Source organism: Pristis pectinata, chromosome 3 (genome assembly GCF_009764475.1).
Source record: "Pristis pectinata isolate sPriPec2 chromosome 3, sPriPec2.1.pri, whole genome shotgun sequence".
Lineage (NCBI taxonomy): Eukaryota > Metazoa > Chordata > Chondrichthyes > Rhinopristiformes > Pristidae > Pristis > Pristis pectinata.
In genome coordinates, this window is record NC_067407.1 from 123,035,936 (window position 1) to 123,044,835 (window position 8,900).

Here is an 8,900-nt window from a genome sequence, read left to right on the forward strand (position 1 = left end):
TCATATTCCTTCAGCAGAACCTTCTCCTTAGCCCTGTCTGGGTCACTGGCTCCCACAAGGACCATAACAATTGGATATTGCCACCCACACTCCAAATTCCACCCCGAACAGATATCCTTAACTCTGATACCAGGCAGGCAATATTGCCTTGGTACACTTTCAGGGAAGGAGGAAATTACTTGGATATTTTGCTCCAGGTAGCAATCCCCATAGATTAAGCATTGCAGTCAATTAAGAGGACAGAGGAGTGTGACCACAGGTGAAGCAAGTTTGATGATCCAGGAGATTTTGCAGGAACCTCAGTTCTTGCACTTGTCCGAAAGGTATGAGATTCTTGCAGTCTTTGTAGGTGAGAGCAGAAAATAAAAGAATAATGGGTAAACCAACCACAACACTATGGTGCAAAGGGCCATTCAGATTGGGGTAATGGATAGGAAGGTGGTGGTATTAGGGAACATCATAGCTGAGGGGGATCAATACTGTTGACTGCAGCATTGAGAATGAGTAGCAAGCCAATATTGCCTGCCTGGTGTCAGGGTTAAGGATATCTGTTCAGGACAGAATTGAGAGTGGGGGTGCCAATAATTAATTGTCATGGTCCATGTGGGAGCCAATGACCCAGACAGGACTGAGGAGGAGATTCTGCTGAAGGAATACGAGCATTACTGATCCCAATTAAAAGAGAACCACAGAGGTAATAATCTGCTGATTACAACCTTAGCTCTGTACAAATTGTCATTGTGCCAAAAGATAAGAGAATTGAATGTGTGGCTTAAGAACTTAGAAGAAATTAGTTTCAATACATGGGCTACTGGCACCTTTACAAGGCAAAGAGGAAGTTGTTCCATTAGGAACGACTTAGGATGTCACCAGAACCTGAGGGACTGAGTTATAAGGGGAGGATGGACAGGCTAGGACTTTACTCCTTGGAGAGTAGGAGACTGAGAGATGATCTTCTAGAGGTGTATAAAATCATCAGGGGCATAGATAGGATGAATGCACTCAGTCTTTTCCCCCCAGAGTTAGGATATCAAGAACTAGAGGGCATAGGTTTAAGGTGAGAGGTGAAAGATTTAAGAGGAACATGAGGGGCAATTTTTTTTAAAAACACGAAGAGTGGTGTCCATGTGGAATGAGCTGCCAGAGGAAGTGGTTGAGGCAGGTACAATAATAACTTTTAAAAGACAGTTGGACAGGAACATAGATTAGAGTCAGAGTACTACAGCACAGAAACAGGCCCTTTGGCCCATCTAGTCTATGTCGCCCGATCTTCTGTCTAGTCCCATCTACCTGCACCCGGACCATATCCCTCCAATCGATATACCCATCCAAACCTCTCTTAAATATTACAATTAAACCCACATCTACCACTTCCTCTGGCAGCTTGTTCCACACTTGCACCAACCTCTGTGTGAAGAAGTTTCCACTCAGATTCCCCTTAAATATTTCACATTTCACCTTAAACTCATGTCCTCTAGTTCTAGTCTCACCCAACCTTAAGGGAAAATGCCTGCATGCATTCACCCTGTTTATACCCCTCATAGTTTTGTACACCTCTATAAGATCTCCCCTCATTCTCTTGCGCTCCAGGGAATAAAAGTCCTAACCTATTCAACCTCTCCCCATAACACAGGTCATCAAGTCCCGGCAACATCCTTGTAAATTTTTTCCGCACTCTTTCAAGCTTGTTGATATCTTTCTTGTAGGTAGGTAACCGGAATTGCACGCAATACTCTAAATTCAGCCTTGCCAACATCTTGTACAACTTCAACATAGCATCCCGACTCCTGTACTCAATGCCCTGATTTATGAAATCCAAAGTGCCAAAAGCTCTCTTTATGACCCTATCTACCTGTGATGCCACCTGCAAGGAACTATGGCTCTGTATTCCCAGGTCCCTCTGTTCTACCATACACCTCAGTACCCTACCATTCACTGTGCAAGTCTTACTCTGGTTTGTCCTCCCAAAACGCAACACCTCACACTTGTCAGCATTAAATTCCATCAGCCATTTTTCAGCCCCTTTACCTAGGTGGTCAAGATCACGCTGCAAACTTTGATAGCCTTCCTCTCTGTCTACTACGCCACCAATCTTTTCCATTTAAGATCACCATTTAAGATCTCCCCCATTTCTTTTGGCTCCATCCATAGATGACCACACTGATCTTTAAGAGGACCAATTTTGTCCCTTGCTACCTTTGCTTTTAATATAGCAACAGAAACCCTTGGGATACTCTTTCACCCTCTCTGCCAGATCAACCTCTTTTTGCCCTCTTGATTTCTCACCTAAGTGTTCTCTTACATTTCTTATACTCCTCAAGTGCCTAATTCGATCCTAACTGCGTATATCTAATATGCACCACCTTCTTTTTCTTCAACAGGGCCTCAATATCCCTCAATAAACAAGGTTCCCTAAACCTGTTCACCTTGCCTTTTATTCTCACAGCAACATACAGATTCTGTACTCTCAATATTTCACTTTTGAAAGCCTCCCACTTACCAATCATCTCTTTGACGGAAAACTGCCTATCCCAATCCACGCCTGCCAGATCCCTCCTGATGCCATCATCATTGGCCTTATTCCAATTTAGAATCTCAACCTGAGGACGAGTCCTATCCTTCTCCAGTAATTGTCTTGAAACTAATGGAATTACGATCACTAGATCCAAAGTGTTCCCCTACACTCACTTCTATCACTTGCTTCATCTCATTCCCTAAGAGGAAATCTAGTACCACGCTCTCTCTAGTTGGGACCTCTACATACAGTATTAAGGAAATCTATCCTATCCAATCCCTTTACAGTATGGGAAACCCAGTCCATATGTAGAAAGTTAAAATCACCTATTATCACAACCTTATTTTTCTTGCAACTCTCTGCTATCTCCACAAATTTGTTGCTCTAAATCCTGCTGACTATTGGGAGGTCTATAATATAGTTCCATCAACATGGTCATCCATTTTCTTATTCCTCAGTCCCACCCATATTGCCTCAGTAGATGAGCCCTCCAGTATGTCCTCCCTGAACACTGCCGTGACATTTTCCCTGATGAGTAATGCCACCCCTCCCCCTTTAATACCTCCCCCTCTATCAGGTCTAAAACATCGGAACCCCGGAACATTGAGTTGCCAGTCCTGCCCCTCCTGCAACCAAGTCTCACTAATGGTTACAACGTCACAATTCCACGTGCTGATCCGTGCTCTAAGTTCAACTGCCTTTCCTGCAATACTCCCTGCATTCAAACAGACACATCTCAGAACATTAGTCCCACCGTGCTCATCAACCAGTCGATTTCTGTCTTTGCTTGTAGGCTTAACCTCTGCTTTCCCCACAGCTACTCCACTTGCTGCCCTGCCACACTGGTTCCCACCCCCTGCAGCAAATCTAGTTTAAACCCCACCTTCCCCAACCAACCCCCCCCCCCCCCACCCCCAAGCAGCACTAGCAAAGCTTCACACAAGGATATTGGCTCCCCTCCAGATCAGGTGCAAACCGTCCCATTTGTACAGATCCCACCAGCCCTGGAAGAGAGCCAAATGATCTAAAGATCTGAAGCCGTCCCTCCTGCACCATCTCCTTCCTTAGCCATGTGTTAAACTGCACTATCTTCCTATTTCTTGCCTCACTAGCACATGGCATAGGTAGCAATTGGAAAGGTTTAGAAGGTTATGGGTCAAGCACTGCGAAATGAAACTAGCTTGGATGAGGCATCTTGGTTGGCATGGACCAGTTGGGCTGAAGGGCCTGCTTCCATGCTGTATGACTCTATGACTTCACTTTAATAGGGTTTGTTTTGAGCAGCATGGTAGTGTAGTGGTTAGCGTAACACTATTACAGCGCCAGCAACCCGGGTTCAATTCCCACCGCTGTCCGTAAGGAGGTTCTACATTCTCCCTGTGTCTGCCTGGGTTTCCTCCGGGTTCTCTGGTTTCCTCCCACGTTCTAAAGACGTACAGGTTAGGAGTTGTGGGCATGCTATGTTGGCGCCAGAAGAGTGGCGACACTTGTGGGCTGCCCCCAGAGAGCACTATGCAAAAAGATGTATTTCACTGTATCCTAGAGAATCACATAATTAGGGCCTTAAACTAAATAGTTGGAGGATACAGATGGGGACAGTGGCTGAGGGATATGGTGAGAGGAAGTATGGAGTATTAGCTGGAAAAAATGGATTAGCTGGAGAAATGGAGGCCAAGGGGCGATCTGATAAAGTATGCAAATTATGAGAGGCAGAGGTAGGGCAGATAGAGTCTTTTTCACAGGGTGGAAATGTCAAATACTGGAGGGTACAGCTCTAAGGTGAGTGAGGGGTGGAGTTTAAAGCAGATTTATGAAGCAAGTTTTTTTTTAAGAACAGAGAGTGTGGTAGTTGGCCTGGACCACGCTGCCAGGGGATGTGGTGGAAACAGATATGATAGCAACATTTAAGAGGCATTTAGACGGACACATGAATAGAGGGATTTAGATCATGTGTGGCAGATGTGCAGTTTGATTGGCATCATGGTCGTTACAGACATCATAGGCCGAAGGTCCTGTTCTTGTGCTGTTCTGTGTTAAAAATAAATGGGTACAATCCAATGGCCATTACAGAAATATGGTTGCACAGTGACAGAGGTTTGATGACATAAATCACAAGCTGGTTATGATAGATTGGGAAACTACATTAAGAGATATGGTCATAAATAAGCAAATGATAACATTTTGCCATGAAAGAAAATATTAGTGTACAAGAATAGGCTAACAAGAAACATAAAAGCTGACTGTAAAAGCTTTCATAGATAAAAATGAAAAGATCAGCTAAAGTTAATATGGGTCCTGTAGTCTGAGACAGGAGAAATATTTTGAATCAAAGAAATGACAGAGAAATTGAACAAATATTTTGTTTCTGTCTTCAAGGAAAAAGTCACAGAAAACTACAGGTCTAGACTGAATGAGGTGAACAAAGAAATTAGCATTAACAAAAAAGTACTATTGGAGAATTAATGTGACTTAAAAGGTAAAGAGTCCCCAGGACCTGATGACCTAGATTTTGTAAGGAAGTGGCAATTGAGATAGTAGGAGCACTATTTTACCTCCTCCAAATTTCCATTGATTCTGGAGCAACAGATATGTTGCTCCAGATTTCCAGCATCTCCAGTCTCTCATGTCTCCATTGATTCTGATACCATTTCCAGAGATTGGAAGGTAGCAAATGTAACTCCACTATTCAAGGTAGAGAGAAAACAAATTACAATAGACCAGCTGACCTAATATCAGCAGTAGGAAAAAATGTTAGGATCTATTCTTGAGAAATTGGTAATAGGGTACCTAGAAAATAATAAAATTGTACAGTCAATCTGGATTTATGAAAGGGAAAAATCACAGGTGATTTTCTGTTAATTTCTTGAGGTTGTAACTAGTAGAATAGGCAAAAGGTAAACCAGCTAACAATGGTTTGTGTGGACTATAAAAATACCTTGATAACATGTCACACAAGAGACTATTAAACAAAACCAGAGTGCACAATATTGGGGGTTATATACTGCCTTGGATTGAGAGCTGATTAACAAACAGAAAACAGACAGTTGTAATGAAGGAGTCTTTTTTGGATTGGAAGTCTATAATTTGTGGGATACTGCAGGGATTGGTGTTGGGACAAGCTCGTCACAATCTATATCAATAAATTAGATGAAGGGATCAGGTATAATGTATCCAAAGCTGAGTTCCAGTGTGAACTATGAGAAGGATGCAAAGAATATTCAAGGGATATAGACAGGATAAGCAGCAAGGATGTGGCAGATGCAATATAATGAGGAAAAATGGCAGATCATTCACTTTAGTTACAAACAAAAAAGGGAGGCAGAGTATATATATATTTTTAAATGGTTTGAGATTAAAAGTTATTGCTGTTTAAAGAGACCAGGATGTACTTGCACACAGATTATTAAGTTAATATTTAGGTGCAGCAAGCAAGTGGGAAGGCAAATGGAACATTGACTCTTGTTGCAAGAGAATTTGAGAAGACCAGAATGATCTTATTCCAGTTATAAAGGCCTAGGTGAAACAACATCTGGAATATTGTGTACAGGTTTGGTCTCCCTAATCAAGGAATGAATGCAGTGAAGTTTCATAATATTGATTCCTGGATTATTGTTTGTCATATAGTCATAGAGTACTACGACACAGAAACAGGCCCTTCAGCCCATCTAGTCCATGCTGGTCTGGTTTTCTGCCTACTTCCATCTACATGCACCCGGACCATAGCCCTCAATACCTCTCTCATTCACGTACCTATCCAAACTTCTCTTATATGTTACAGTTGAACCCACATCCACCACTTCTGCTGGCAGCTTGTTCCACACTCAGATCACCCTCTGAGTGAAGTAATTTCCCCTCAGATTTCCCTTAAATATTTCACCTTATCTATACTCCTGTATACTTCTGTAAGATCTTCCCTCATTCTCTTGCGCTATCCCTAATCAAGCTCTGTCTATCCAAATACTTGAATATCCTGTCCCTCAGAATACCTTCCAATAATTTACCTACGACTGACGTCAGGCTCACCAGCGGAGGGATGAAGCAGACAGCAAAAATATCCTCTAGCATTTAGAAGAAAAGATGATCTCATTGAAACACAAAATTCTTGCAAGACTTGACAGTGCAGATGTGGTGTTGATGTTTTCTTGGGCTGGGGTGTCAAGAACTGGGGTTTAAAGTTACAAAGTAAGGGGTGGCCATTCAGAACAGAGATGAGCAGAAATTTCTACATTTAGAAGGTAGCAAATCTTTGGAATTCTTTATCCAAGAAAGCTGTAATGCTCAGTCATTGAGTATATTCAACACTGAAATTGAATGATTTTTTTCTGTATAAAGCAAATCAAGGTATAAGAGATTAGAGTAAGCATGCAGCACTGAAATGACCTTATTGACAGGAAGAACAGGCATGAGGGGCTGAATGGTCTACTTCTGATCCTTTTCCTTATGAATTTATACCATGAACAGCTTATTGGAAACTTTGCTCTTATCCATTTTACTCCAAATATTGTTCTGCAGTGTATACTTTATCAATGCTTCCTGAGCTACTCTTATTATTTTTAGATATTCAATGTTTTTATTATTATCCAACTTGTATCCCTATTGTCTCAGTGGAAGTTTTTGGAAAGACTGTTATCAGTTTTATCATCACTATAAATATATGTTTTGCGCATCTTCCCTTCCTAAAGAAACCATTAGAGTTTGCCCATTTCCGATTATGCGTACTGCTTATCTATTGATGTGCAGATTCTCTATTCAGATTTGTAGCCACAATTTGATAGTTTTACTCAGCAAATCAGTAGCTAAGCAGCACCTGTCTATTACACACAAATTTTCTCTTCCTGGACGAACAGTTTGTTATTTGATCATCACCATTACTTTTTTTTAAAAACACATTTTAAAGGAGACTAAGGAAATCAAAATGACAAGGCGGTGTCAGTTTGCAAGAGTTAATTGCAGGCATGACAAATAACACCACCTTTTGAGAATGCAAGAGCAGTCCATCAACTGTTTTGAACAATACGAAGATGAAACAGTATCACATCTTGAGCAGGGTTGCAGAGATAATAAGGAATTGTAACTCAGAGGCATTCTTCATTATGCATGCTTTTTACACTTCTCAATCACTTAGATTACACCATAATCAGAAATCTATTTTCAGTCCTACACAGATGTGGTGGGACATTACAATATGTGAGATTATAGACACAAGGATTGTTTGACTTTGGAACAGAGGTGTGAAAAGGAAATATTTACAGTTATAATGGATTTTGATAGAGCAAAACTGGTGAATTGTTTCCACTGGCAACCGTAGGACATAGATTTAAAATAATCACTAAAAAAGAAACGATGGGTTGAAAAAAATGTGCAACGAGTTATTTTCTGCAGTATTGAACCTTAAAGAGATTCAACATTAACTCAGGAAATGGATTTGTATATGTACTTGTAAATAAATAACTTGCAGGGCTGTGGGGAGGACTTGGGGTGTAGAAATGATTGGACAGCGTTTTTCCACATAGAAACTGTGCACCGCCAAGTCTCCTTCTGTCTGTAGTGATTGGACTCTCTGATCATATACTAGTTGCACTTAGCTGATAGTACAGGGAAGTTCACCTGGCGTCACAAGGGTTTTGCAGAACGGATCCTACATGTAAATCCACACATAGAAGTTAAGGAAACATAAGACAAAGTTCATGCTATGCTTTTGGTGTCATCAATGAAACCACAAATTTGGAACAAAGAATGCTGAACTATACATTACAGAGATGATGGAAAACAAGTTGAAGGGCTGAGAAAGGGATATGCACCAGCCTATCATAGATATGCATTCCAAATTCATGCTCTTATTGATTCACAGAGGAGGTATTATTAATGGCTTGGTACTCTTCACAGAAGGATAGTACACTTTAATGTCATTACTTTCAAGAGCAATGCTGAATAGAGAGTTTGCTCTAATGCACTTGTAAATTTATCTTCATCATACAGATGATAATTTATGAAGCAATGGGACTTCCCAGAACCAGGGAATCAGGTTACACCAATGCATTATTCATCATCATCAGCACCAACCATTGTGCCTCACAGAGGCAACACAGAATTTGTTGATAGAGGAATTGGAAGGAGGAATTTGATGAAGCACATGTGAAGAAGGGGGAGGTGACATGGCTAAGTTTAAGTTAAGTAAGTCACCTGGGTTTTTGAGGGAAGTATGGGAGGAAATCACAAGGGCACTGATTATGACCTTCCAATACTCTTTGGTATGAGGCTGGTGCCAGAGGACTGGAAAACAGCAAATATTATTCTCTTGTTCCAAAAGAGGAGGAAGGCTCGCCAGTTGAAGCAGAGTGGTAGAAAAGATTTTTTTAGAAACACTGATCTGCGAGAGGATTAA